Source organism: Anas acuta, chromosome 4 (genome assembly GCF_963932015.1).
Source record: "Anas acuta chromosome 4, bAnaAcu1.1, whole genome shotgun sequence".
NCBI lineage: Eukaryota > Metazoa > Chordata > Aves > Anseriformes > Anatidae > Anas > Anas acuta.
This window is the reverse complement of record NC_088982.1, coordinates 68,223,559-68,238,129: the sequence shown is the minus strand read 5'-3', so window position 1 is coordinate 68,238,129 and position 14,571 is coordinate 68,223,559. Positions and strand designations below refer to the sequence as shown.

The 14,571-nt window shown below is 39.5% G+C and overlaps 1 long non-coding RNA gene across 1 annotated transcript in view; it reads right to left on the bottom strand.

The window, feature by feature from the left end:
• LOC137855282 (uncharacterized) overlaps positions 1–14,571 on the bottom strand; it is a 180,714-nt gene that overhangs the window by 86,049 nt on the left and 80,094 nt on the right. The window contains exon 3 of the long non-coding RNA XR_011095670.1: positions 5,526–5,661. This is a non-coding gene — a long non-coding RNA (uncharacterized lncRNA). The remainder of the gene's footprint in view (positions 1–5,525; positions 5,662–14,571) is intronic.

The window sequence follows — 14,571 nt, the reverse complement described above, 5'->3', positions numbered from 1 at the left end:
AGCCCTGATAACCTGGGCTTAGTGTGGGCTACAATTATGTTTATGTTGCTAACATTATTGTTATATTATTATTATATTACTAAGATTACAGTATACCTTCATGCAAACTGCCCGTCGAGGGCAGCCCAAACGCACACTGGAGACACCTCTGACAGTGTAACAGCCGAGATAATCCATTTTCAGCTCCTGACAACAGTACCTGGAACTGTTTAATTCACTGCTGTGGATAGATAGCACTGGGTGGATAGCTTGGAACTGCTACTCTGGGCTCAGGGACACTCACCAGGGCAGATGCCTTCAGAAATGTGGATATAACCTACAGGAACCACCTGGCTTAGCATGACTCCTTTCAAAGGAGCTTGCCTGAGTCTCCATTATAGCCACTGGCAGATGGTCTTCAAAAGTCATTTGCAGTTTATATTTATCAGCTGGCTATATGAGCAATATGTGGTATCCAGGCTAAGTACCTAGTAAATTAAAAGCCTAAGTCTAAGTTATTCTGAGGGATAAAAACAGTAATTCCCTGAGTTTGGGTTAAAAAAAAAAATAATAAAAGAACATAAAGTACCTGTATTTGTTGACTTCAGTCTGATTTACAGTTTGGAAGTTCCAAATAAAATTTTCAATTCCTTTTGCCAATGGACTTGGAAAAAGGAAACAAAGAATTTGATGATATTAAGCCTTAATTCTGCCATGGGTGTTGGTTTGGGAAAACTTTTTTTGTATGTTTGTTTGTTTGTGAGTGTACCCTGCAAATGAACAATGTGAAAGGTATAAAACTGGCTGGAATCTGACACTCAGAGAAGGAAAAGAAGTCTCAAGGAAAGGCTCCCTGCATAACTGGATGAATAATTACATCAAATAAGACACAGGGAAACAGCAGAGAGTCTATAGATGAAAATGGAAAAAAGAACTGATTGACAAAAACAAGCTATGTCTTAGGTGATAATGCTAAAGGTTTTAGTGAGAATTATGACAAGGCAAGCTGAGCTACAGCAATCAAGTAGATTAAAAGCACCACCAAAATGGCCTTCAGACAAATGCTAAAAGTTGTGAAAGAAAATTGGGATCTTACTTAATGAGAAATAGTGGAGAAATTGAATTTGCAGGTATAAATGAAAAAAAAAAAAAAAGAAGAAGAAAAATATCTCACCTCAGTTTTCTAAAACAACAGTGAAATAGGTTACTAGAAATAATTCAGGGTGGCTCTGAACTGGGGAGCCCTGCCAAAATAAGAATACTACTACCTTGCTTAGGAATAACAAGAGAAGAGCTGTCAGTTAAGAGAAGATAAAGAAAATAACCAGATATCTTATGGCCAGACTTTGCAAATTTGCAAAATTTTGCAAAGCTGTGGAACTTCTGATGGAAAAAGTAAGAAATAAAAAAACCAAAAATGTAAGTAAATAGAATATGTATTCACTAAAGGCAGATTCATACTAATCTGACACCTTTCACTGACATGATAGATGATCTAGGAAAGTGAAGCAAGTATATGTGTGCATCACTGTATGTAGCCGATGCCAATGGTAAAGTCAAAGTCACATTTAAAAATTATTTGTTTTTAAATATCATAATTTCTATCTAGTAATTTATTCTGTTCTGGAAGATCTGAATTATATTATGTTGGTAGAAAAACTGTAGAAATAGACAACTTGTTCAATTGCAGAATCCTTGTAAAGCGTCTAGTCTTTTTTGTTGTCATTGTTACTTCCTTACATAGCTTGCTCTCCAGCTATTCTATGATTCATATTCTGTAATGCAATTTTGGCCACTTTCCTTCCCTCTGAATTGATGTTTCTTTCTGTTGCTGTTAGCTAACATGTTATTCAAATTCAAAATGTTATTATATTTCTCCTCTCTCTCTCATTTTTTTTTTCTTCCCCAAGATCAAACCTTATTAACATCCTGGCTCCAATTCCTTCTATTTCTCTGTATGCTTATGGTATACTCATATACCTTCATGTTTTACAAGGGAAAGGCCCCCTCAATCTGATCGATAGGGGAAATCCAGTTTCCAAAATTCTTGCCTTCCCCTCTCCAGTATCACAGTTTTTACACCTCATTAATGGGATGCATGCACACACACAAATACTCTTTTACTTCATTTCTAGACAAAAACACAGGCATTTGTAACTATTTATCCTCCCTAAACAATTGCTTTCAGTGTTGTTCTACTGATGTACGAGTTTCTTGATCTTCTGACCATTACAAGGTACTTTCAAATCATTCTACAGACATCTTTTAAAAGCTATTTTAATTAATTAATATAGCACATGTGGCTAGGTATGTGAGTCAGAATTATAAATCGGATGTTAAAGGCATTTTTTGGTGTTAAAAAGGATAAATTTTATAGGCCTTGGTCCTCTTGGTCCTCATAAAAGGATAGGTTCCTCTTGAGGTCACTTTGAGGAAATATCTGCAATGTGATTATTTTAAAATATTGACCTTCCTACTATGTGCAGGTTGCTCTATGTGCAGGTTTCTCCTATGTACAGGTTGTTGTTGTGGTGGTGGCGGCGGTTTTTTTGTTTTGTTTTGTTTTGTTTTTCCTTTTTCCTTTTAATAGAACTGGAACAGTTGTAATTTATTATATGGTTATGGAATTTATAATCCAGCCTCTATTAGCGATCAGAAGGGATTCTTTCAACTGAAGGAGTAACAAGGTATACTCCCCATTAGCTCCACACGTCAAGGTTAAGTAGTTTGGATGGATGGGGAAGAGAATACACAGAAATTCATAAACAGCCACATAGCTATTATTTATGATCTTTGGAAGTGGGCTTTCAGCAGCAAACAAATAGGCATCACAAGCACTGCTGTACAAATCAGGCCAGTCCCACAGAGCCCAACTGAGCCGTACCACTTCACACCACCTCACTGCAGCTTTTGCTGACATTTGCAGGGATGGACAGCACAGCACTGTCGAACAAGTGCCCAGTTTCTTCCACCTGCCTTTGACCTCAACAAGAATTTCTGGAAGCCTCTATTTCCAAAGAGCGTGCCACTGAACATAGCTTTTTTTTTTTTTTTTTTTCTGATGTTCCTTCTGCTCTTGTGAGATCTGCTGTGCCAAGCCCCTTGTTTGAACAGTTCAGATTTCAGACAAGCCTTTCTTAAACCATGACTACAAAGAACAGAAAACACATCTTAGATAAGTACAAAATGAACCTACACGATTTCAACAATTACATTTAAATCCTGCCTATGGATTTCTTAAAAACCTTGGCTACCACCACAGTATCTGTCATGCCACCTCAGAGCAGTCCAGACCCTTCAGCCAGCTTCTCTCTCTCTTGCCAAGCCATGGAGACAATTCTACCCAGGACAGTGCCTTGAGGGACAGAGGTGATAACTCAGATAGAAAGAAGTGTCACTGATGAAAGCATGCTTCCCCGCTTCTGAGGCCTTAGTGGGAGAGGGAAGGGGTGACTGGTTGGGCCTGGTGTGAAAGCCCAGGGAGGAGAGCTGTGGGAAGCACGACAGGCACCTGAAAGCAGGCACAGCCACATGGTCATTTTTCCTCCTTGCAAGCGAGAGCTTGTTTTGCTGGAGCATTTCCCACTCAAGCCTCGTCAACAGAGTGGAGTCAGTTAGAGGTGAATGACAAATCCATTTAACAGAGATCACTCTCTCCCGGAGGAGCATGATGTGCAAACTGAAGAACAGGGCAACCTGTTCTCCCTGCTTCATGACTTGTAGGCTTAGTTTTCTGTGCGTTTCCAGAGATACACTGTAGGAAGAACCTCTGCACAAATCTGGATGCACTGAGTTTTTAATGGAGGCACCCACACATTCACCCCAAAGCAGTGTCATAGCTAAATACTCAGCAGCTTCTTCTCCCTCTCATCGTTATCAGATTATACTCAACTCTTCAGCAGAGCTTATATCCTGAAGGCCAGACTGTGTGTCCCTAGCAGTCACTGTTGGCCCAGCTATGCAAAATACCTTCTGGATCATGTCTACCAGTTGTGTTTCCCTGGAGTTGTAAATAGGACTGAAAAATTTGCACCCCTGCGGGCTCCTTGCCCACAGCAGTCACTCCACGTGCTTTCTCCTTAAGGGCTATTGCTCTCAAGTGTACTTGTTCACTCACACTTAAGCAAGAATACGTGTATAAATATACACACAAAGGATGCCTGCCTGAAAACATAACTGATTCACCATGTAGGTACAGAGAATAGCAGGTTTTTAACCAGAATATATCAGATAACATTTTTCCTTCACAAATTCATGGCTTAAAAATCAAATTCAAATTCTGTTTCACAAAGATCCTATCAGCTACATATGAAAGCAAGAATTTTACTTCACCTAATGCATAATAGTACGCGTATTACCAAAGCTGAACACTGATAAAATACGGGTGTACAACACATCATCCTTCAGAACCCTATGAAACACAGGAAGGAAATTGCCCTTCACAGAAGCAAGATACTTGGTAGAGGTTGGGAGTTGTCTTCCCTTCTGCTAAGATGCCATTACCATTCAAAATCCTTGTTTACAACTTGACACAGAGTGCTGTCCAGATTTTGGTAAATCCTCACGTGTGGTGAAAATTATCTGGATCTACTTACTTGTGCTCCTGATTTTAGTGAAGCAACTGATGGCAGACCCTGGATCCATGTCCCCTGTTATTTATACTTATAATATGATTTTTACACTGCCGATGGGCAGTTATTTCAATTATTCTGGGACATATTTTCTCTCATTTGTATTTTGCACACAGGGTTTTACACTGAAACCCTAGGCACTGTGTGTCTTTCTTATTTTAAAAAAAGCAATTCTCTTGAAGATCTTACAGTGTTTGCATATGACAGAAGAGATTTACAGACAAATTAAATTTTAGTACATTCTCACTAGAACTGTAGCTGTTAAGAAATTCAGAAACAGTGGGAATATAAATCCACAAATTTCAAGCAATATGTGGAATGTTGCCAGATTGAGAAATAATCCAATAATGTCATATTTTGGAGGTAAGAGATCTTCAGTCTAGCAGCAACTTAAAGCTCATATCTCACATTACTAAGTTCATATTTCATGGAATTCATACATACTTAAATTTCTTTTTCTTTTTTGCTACAAAGGTGATGAATTGCAAAAGGAGATGTCACATCCAAACATAAACACAAGAAGAGAAAATTTGTTGCAAAGTTTTACTGTTTCTACAGAATTGCAAGCATCAGCTGCAGTGCAAAATTATAGCTCATTATGAACTGTGCTTGATACAAGACACCTGCTTACTCTGCTTCAGATGCAAAATACCAGGATATTCACTCTTTCATTAAACTGAATACAGTCTGGTCACCTTATGAACCTATTTATGAGCTCATGATTTAGTTGGTATTCAAAATACATCCACTAAATGAAGTAAAAAATACATGGGAAGTTGTACACAGTGGAAACCATGCAAGATTCATTAGACATTCACTAGAGCATGATATGAAACAAAGTCATGTAGCTGGACAACCTTAGAAATGACATAGTTGTCCAGTTTATGAAGAAATATAATGCCAAAAGAAACTTACCTAGATCCTTCCCTCTTTTAATGAGATTTTTACTCTTCTCAGGCAGTATAACTCATCCAGGAATGTGTCTTGATGTAGAACATCCTCTGATGTTGGCCAGTTTTATGCCATTTATCCTCTTCCCCTCTGCATTCATCTGCAAAGATGATCCAAAAGAAAAATAAAGATGAAAGGAAACCTAACTGGGTCCTGATATCTGACTAAAAGTCTCAACAAGAACACCTCGCACACATGGTTTGCTGAAATAGGTTACTGAGACATTTTGAATTTATAGCTACATGTATAGACTGAGCTCTGGGTAACAAAAACATACATGTAATTACTCTCTGGCTGACAGAAGAGGATCTTGGGGATGCAAGGTGAGAAAGAGAGGAAAAGGACTTACTCTTAAGATAGCTTTGGCAACTAATATTAAAATATTGATTATTAATATTTGTTGTTGTTGTCATGGGAAAGTGCACTATAAGCTCACTGCTAGAACTTATATTCAAACTGCAGGAATATGAACATATATTTAAAGCTAGAGCAAGTTGTAGCAGTACAATACCTCTTTTTACCAACCAGTATAATATACTGCAATAAGTGCAGATGTACTAAGCACTTTAATTATCCTTATTACTTTTTGCTCAAAATCAAATGCAGAAATGCAGAACAACACAGCTTCTCCACAACCCTTCACACCTCTGTGTGATGCTTCCCTAAAGGACCTGCATTCTTTCATCAAAGATGTCTAGTGTTATCCGTAAGCTGGTGCTGCTGCACCAAAAGCAGAGCAGCGATGCTGATTTACACCAGCTAAGTACATACATTCAAACAGCATCAATTAAATGTCACAACTTGTGTGACCAGGGAAGGGGAACATTTGTGCTGAGGAGGCAAGATTATGCTAATGCTGCCCTAGGCAAAGCAGTAAGGATCTTGGTTTTGAAAGCCTGAAACTTTGAAAAATGAAGCAAACTTCAGTGCCACTAGTTCTGCTGACATTTTTAATAAAAGTGAGTCTGTCTGTGAGGTTGTGAGAAATATTCGAGTATACAGGCAGAAGCATGACTTGCCACTCATTAGTTTGAAGATGTTTTCTTGGATGAAGTCTACGCATATGATATCCCACAACACAATGCCCACAATGAACCCAGACATATTTCTCTAACAAAAAGAAGATCCAAAAATGCTGCAGTGTACGAAAGAGAATAGAGATTTAATATTGCTGGAAAGACTGTCTGAATGAACTTCTTATTATAGAAGGAGATTGAATCTTGCCAGTATAAAGAAATACAGATAACAACAACTTGATCAGCCTAGCCTATTATGGGATTCTCACAGAGTAGAAGGGAGTAACAGTGTTATCTGCCTTCTTAAGGACTTTGGTAGGAGGATCACGTAGCTTTTCCAGAGCCTTCCCAGTTGAAGCTGCAACAACAGTGGCTTTCCCTGCTGTCCCTGCATCCACTTCCTAACTTTTTCTGTTTTGCATCCAACATACCGTGTTACATCACATCTAAGATGGATGCTTCTGCATCAGAAGCCCTACAGTAAAATGAATGTGGCTTATGGCTTTAAAACATATTCTCTAAAAATGCCCTTTATTACTCATTTGCAATTCAAGTCTGTAGGTTCATAGAGCCATGCTCTTCAAGGCTAAGAATAAAAGAAGAGCATGCTGCATTTTTTCCTGCCAGCCACATACCCGAGGAATGTACCTCTTCTACTTTGGACAGCAGGAATGTAGTTCTTAACTAAGTGTCTGGCTGTTGAATTGTCACAGTGGTAAGGAGTCTTGCCCACTTCCCTTTCAAAGTAGTTAGTGGTATGATCCAAATTACTAGCTAGTAATCCTGTACCTAGTATTAAATTGTCTTCACCTACACTCCTTTTTAGATGAATTCTTGCACGGCTTTGTATTCACAGATGTGCACACACACAAACACACAGTGAGGCACAGAAGATCTGATTACACCAGTACATTACATGGGGGAAAGACTCAAAGGTGGAAGGGCATGTTTTCTGAATTCATGCCTGTGGCTACACCAGGCATTCTCCTTGCTTGGGACCTGGGGTCTAAAGCTCCACAGGACTTACTGTCACCCCACGGCTGAAGTAGCAGTCAGTTCTGCCACTGAACTGAACAGGAGCTATTGCTGCCTGTGGGCTGTAGTAGAGGTCACAGTCTCGACCTGCCAGTGTGGTGCTTTCTGTGCTGAAGGGAACTCCTCTTCATTTCCCCCATCATACCTTCAGGGCCCAGGATGGTTAGTCAGAGGGTGCATTGGGTTGACAACCTGGCCTTTTAGGTGAGACTGTTCGGTTGAATGCTCTTTCACATAGTAGGCTTTACTTTCTCACGTTAGATATGTATCTCTGTTATGCTTACTGTTTTGAAAGAATGACCTTGTAAAGAAAATAGAATGGTATCTGTTCTTGTTCTGTCACAGAAGAGCGAAATCAAGATTCATCTAAAACACTAAGGCACAATTTCTATTACACCTCCAGCTCACAATGAGCTCAATGGCACTACTAAAAAGATCTAATTTTTACTGCTTCTATTATGTTCTTGAAGTATTTTAATGGAACAAAATAAGGAGGAGGAAAACCACATCTCTTCCAATTTCATCAGATCTACAGATTCTGTTGAAACATCCATCATCTCACTGGGCAATTTTCTTCTGTAAGTGAAATGACAACTATCCTCTTTCGATCACTGATAAAAATAAATTATTAAAAATGTATGCAAACCAACTGTCCATCAAGACAACTGGAATTTTGTGTGACATGAATACAGGATGAGGTTTATCATTTGAAAAAAATCCTGCTTCACTGATGTTTAATCACATCTCTTAAGCTTATGCAATATACGCTGATAGGTGTCCAGTACAGTGCCCAGCATGAATAGTGCCCAGTTACTGAACCCAAGCCATGCAATACATAGGAAAACTTTAATTTGGAAATATTATCTGGATATACATAGCTAATTAAGGAGAATTCACATTAAGGAGAAATCGCATTAATTCATTATGATGACATGTCCATAGATATTATCCTCCCATTTGGTTGTAATGGCATATTACCATTATAATGAGTATATTAATACTATAAAACACAGAATTTAGCAGCAGCTTGAATCTTCTGTTCTCTCTTTCTTTAAAGATATGAGGGCATTAGATGTACCTGATGATGACTTTGCCAGACTGAAAATTCATATTGGAATGTTAAAACTAACAATAGCATAAAAATGAATACAATAAATTAATTCTAAACCTTCAGGAAAGAAGAAGGTACACAGATGATGAGACTGTAGAGCTTTTAACACTTTATACTGAAAACAGAGAGCACAGAAAAGCATTAGTTCCATGGAGAATTGCCTTAATTGCTTTGACCCCAAAGGGTAAAACATTAGGAACACCTCAAGAGCTATGTATTCTGTACAAACACTGGTGCCCTCAAGCAGAATGTCATCTTTTCACTCTGTTGCTTTGATTTTGACCACTGCCTTCAGTATAATCAAGTATGGCAATGTTTAATCCTACATTTCTACATCCAGATACTACAAATCATCATTAAAATCAGTAAAGGATTCACAATTGGTAACCAACTTATTCCTTATACAAGACAAAGGCAAGAACAACTTTATACACACTCTATGGAAAAAAAATAATATAACAATTTGATATGTTTAATTATACTCATTAAAAATAACCTAATGAACGTGTTTAATAAATCTAAAGCTTAGTTCTAATTTTCATTTTAAAATATGCAGTACTTAGTTGATATTACTTACAGAATGTGAAAATGTGACAGAAGCTTATAATACAGTAACAATGACGCACTGGACAATTATCTGTCCAGTAGGTTGGTTAATACATTTTGTACCTGTATGCATGCTATGAGTTAGAGTACATAAAGTGTATATTTAATAGATGCATTCCATTTCCTATGCCAAATCAGTTCCATTTATCTTTTTCTACTAAATTTCATACCTGTTCTAAAGACAGGCTCATTTGTGTCTCTCAGAGGTCTCTCAGAGGTCATCTTAAAAGCTTCATTTCAGCTATTTTTTAGATTTTGTACATGCTCTTCTGTTTTATAAAGCTTTTGCTACTTTCTGTTTTTCTTTTTCCTATCATTTCTGTCCACAAACAGTTATGAAGACTTGCTGTATAGATTCTTCTCAGGATCAGACCTCTCAGACTTGAGCATTTCTGTATGCAACAATACTTCTGATGGTATTTTTTTAATAGATAATGACAAAACCCTGGGTATCTTGAGTCATCAAGAGAAATAACTGGCATGCATCTTCATAAGGCAGACACAGACCTGTGGCTCTTCAGATTTCTTAGGCTTTTAATTATGTCTTTACAAATTAATAATAACGAAAATGGTTGTGAGCTCACCATAGAAATTACAAGTTTAAAAATGCACTCATGTTTTTGCAGAGCATTATTTGTATGGATAAACTGGGCAGATTTGCAACCAATCTGTGAAGAAAGAGCCCAGTTTCCCAGAATGGGGGCTTTTTCTGTGTGGGTGAATGTGTGGGCCTGTGATATTATGGGACTGCTCTGCATGGGTGGAATGTATCAGTCTTGAATCCATACACTTCTCTGCTCTTTTTCTCATCTGTGCAACAGATGAGGAGGAGAGAGAAAGAAATTATCATCATAAATAAAATCTTCTTATTCATCTTTGGATAAAGCGGGGTATTATTCTCCATGTCTAAACAGATAGCTTTTTTTTTTTAGGATTCTCACTCCCTTTTGATTGGCAGACTATCTACCTGATGTGCATGTTATTTACAGAGAAGTCCACCCTATTTTTGGTTTTGAGAGTTGGTGACTCTCAACGCTGACAATGTCGATATACATTTCCTTACACCTGAGGAAGCACTAAACATGTGGGATCAATTTCCAATTTACATCACATAGATCTCACATTTCTGTTTGGTATATGGCTTGGGCAGTTGCAATTACATAGTGTATCTGCCTGTTGCTGGCACCTAGGAGCAGAGCACTTCAATTCAGAAAGAATACTGACTTTCACAAAATCAGTTCATATACCCTATTCCATGCTGTTAAGATCAAACTGGCTCTAATGGTATACAAACCTTTTTTTTTATGTAGCTGTATGTAGAATATTTGGTATATTAGATCTCATCACAGTAATGTCTAGACTTAAGAAAGACTCTCTTTTTTTATCTGAAAATCCTCATATGCCTTACTGTGGAGGTTATTCTTATATACAGACAAGGAAACAGTATCATGGGGAAGTGAATTACCTTTCTGAAGTCATTCATGCTGGGCCAGTAGCAGTTTGGGGAGAAAAGGTCCTACCTCCTGTACATATCAACGTAAGCAAAATACAACTGAAATTTTTTAGACCAAATAAATTGTTCCAGAATTATGAAGAAGATCTAATATGAATCAACTGCATGTTCTTCTCCAGTTTTCAGTGGCCTGTTCCTCCCTCTATGTGAAAGGACAGGGCTGCTCTGATCAGCTGAGTTCTCAGCTGCATGCATTAGCTTTTTGGCAAGGATCTTCTGCACTGTGGGAAAGCAAAGCTCACTACAGTTGGCAAGAGACCAAAGTCAGGACATGCTGTCCAGCCTTCTAGATTAAAAAAAATGGTATCAAAATGAAATGAGTCACCAGGATAATACAGACTGTACAAATTTAAGTAGCACTCACAGAATGGGAAAGCAGTACCCTGGGTATTCATCATAGTTGTGTCAAATCTAATGTGCAACAAAATTATGATGAATTCTGGATGACAGATGACAAATCTTTGTGAGTGAATGTGTCCCTGAGGGCAATAGCAATGAGCAGAGGGAATAGGCCACAGAAAAGAAAATACATAAATGTATACTCCTAAATTTGCAGAGTTAGACTTTGTCACCAGTAGGCCAGCATAAATATATCCAGTTATAGCTACACTTGTGCTATGGATTATGTTGAATTGAGGATAAGCAGCCTGTTTCTAACTATAAGGGCAGGTGAGAAGGGCAGTGAAGGAAAGAAAGCAGACTTGGCTACATCTCACTACACAAAAAAAATGACTAAAGTTCCCGCATGTATGTGTTTGGGGGGCCATTTTGACATAGTGGCACTTGAGGTGCTCTAAAGTACTTCAGTTGGATTCTGGCTGCCACTTCAGAAGGCATAGGTCTCTTGTAGGTCCTATTTCTTAATCTGTTAGCTCTGTTTGATGTGGAATCTCAAAAAGTGTTCAATGCCTTATATGGAGCAGTGAATTGAGCCCTAAAAATGTCACATCTGGCTCTCTAAGAGGTCAGCAACAGAGCTGCAACCAGAATGAACAATAAGAAGAAAGAGAAGAATGGGTCGCAGATCTAGCATCATCTTTAGCATGACCTTCTGGCAGAGAAGCAATGATGATCACATTGTCTTCATGCAGACACAGAAGTTTGCACTACCGCTCTTTAAAATCCCAAAGTGCAAATAGCCACTGTAACTTGAGAGCTGCCTTAAAAATAAAAAAAAAAAAAAAAAAAGTAAAATAAAAAACATCACCACCACCAAAAAAAAAAAACAAAAAACAAAAAAAAACCACCAAAAACCTAACTCCACAAATGCATTTTTCTTTTATTAAAAAATAAAATAAAATAAAAAATCAGTTATTATGCAATATCTTTTATCTTAAATGGAAGGAAAAGCTGAGGTAATCTCATTTCTACTCTGCGATAAACATTAACAATTGCTGACGTTTTAATGGTGAGTACTTTGGGTCTGAGAGACTTAGATGGATGGAGTAGATTTCCTGTATATATTTGAATATATTTGTTCTCACTGAATGAATATACACATGCTCTCATTCTCTATGAATATATTTTAACATCTCTCTACATTTACTACAGTACATGATATAACATTCAGTTTGACCTTTTAAGCTAATCGCTACTTGTCACAATAAAGATATTTTAGACACGGAAAATATCTAAACCTCAGCTGTCTTTCAGCTTCACTGTAGTGCCCTGATGCTGTCAAATATGTTTTAGAAATGCATAACACATTGTTCCAAAAGGAAGGCTCTGTTACCCCGAATGGAATCATCTGCGGCCAACATTTTCCATTTATGTATTCTAAACTGATCATTGAATCTTATAGCTGTATTCAGCTTATCCTGAATTTTGGCAAGAAAAAAAGTAAAATAGTATGTAAAAAGAACACTTGAAACTGGACTGATTTACTGCAAATTAAAAGCTTCATGCAGTTTTTAACAACAGGGAAAGAGGAGGACACATTAACCACATATTCTTGGGCCAGTACAGCCCTTTTCAATCCGTGTGTCACCTTTTGTCATGCATAAAACTCTAGATGCTTCTCTAATTGGGATTTCCTTTTTGTGCGCTACCAGCCAGCCTTCCTCTCCTGTAACAGAGAAACTTGGACAGTGGTAATGCAGGCATAGGAATTACCTTCTCCTAAGCTCTGTTTCAGGGTAGATTGGACAATTTATATTCATCACAGATTCTGCTACCATCTCTCTGCAAACTCAGGCACATTATCCCAGTGCTAGTCACAGTTCAGAGTATTCCTCTTCCACCTGTGTATTGGGTTTACTGCTGCACGGTTTTTGTAGCAGGGATGGCCTCTGTGAGCAGAATGTAGTAGCTGCCCCATGTCAGAGCAAAGCCAGCTCTAGCCAGCTCCAAAAGGGACCTGCTGCTGTCCAGAGCTGAGGCAGTGAGCAATGCTGGTTGTACCTCTGGGAAAGCAGACTGAAGAAAGGGAAAATACTGCTCCACGAGAGCAGCTGTGAGAGAGGAGTGAGAAAATGTACAGACAAGCATCCCTGCACCCCTAAAGGTCAGTGCAGCAGGAGGGCAGGAGGTGCTGCAGGCAGGCAGCAGCAGTTCCCCTGCGGCCTGTGGAGAGGCCCCTGGTGGAGCAGGCTGTCCCCCTGCAGCCCATGGGTCCCACATGGAGCAGATCTCCACGCTGCAGCCCCCCCATGGGTGGAGGAGCCCCCGATGGAGCAGGTGGATGTGGCCTGGAGGAGGCTGCGGCCCATGGAGAGCCCCCGCAGGAGCAGGCCCCGGGCCGGAGCTGCAGCCCGTGGAGAGGAGCCCACGCAGGAGCAGGGGTCTCGGGGGAGCTGCCGCCCACCTGTGGGGGACCCGTGCTGGAGCAGTTTGCTCCTGGGGGATGGATGGACCCCGTGGGACGGAGCCATGTGGGAGCAGTGTTTGAAGAGCTGCTGCCTGTGGAAAGCCCACACAGGATCAGATGGGAAGGACAGCATCCCATGGGAGGGACCCCACGTGGAGCAGGGGCAGAGAGGGACCGTGAGGGAGTGGTGGAGATGAAGCGAAATGGACTGACCGCAGCCCCAGTTCCCCGTTCCTCTGCACTGCTCAAGGGGAAGAGGTAGAAGAGGATGGATGGAGTGAGGGGGAAGGTGTTTTTAATTTGCTTTCAGTTTCTCACTGCTCTAGTCTGCTAGTGATAGGCATTAAATTATATTAATCTCTCTACTCTAAGTCTGTTTTGCCCACGACAATAATTGTTGTGATCTCCGTCTCCTTATTTCAACCCTTGAGCCATTGCCACTGTATTTTCTTCCCCTTTTTATTTGAGGACGGGGAAAGAGAGAGCAGTATGGTGGAGTCCAGCTGCCCATCAGGGTAAAACCACCACAAGATGAAATATTTACTCCAGAAAAAGATAACTAATACTGCATGGCCATAGGTGTTAGGGCCCTTCCTCGGACCTCCAGTCCATCTGCCTTAATCAAACTATGGGAAGTGGGAATTAGAAGGCAGAACGGAGTTCCAGGTCCTCTGCTGGGAGGTGCCCCAAATCTTCACCTGCCTTTGCAGTCCAGGGAAAATGAATATTGTGCGAGGTTTGCAGAAGTCTATCAGCTATCAGAACTGGATTTTTAATAAAGGAAGTTTGAAATTCCTCACCTTCATTCACTTCATCGACTTCATCAGTAGAGCTTAATCCTAAATAAAAATCATGGACACCAATGTCCCCATACTACATGTCCTGTAAGAATTTCACCTGCAAGTTATTGAAAAGGAAGACTT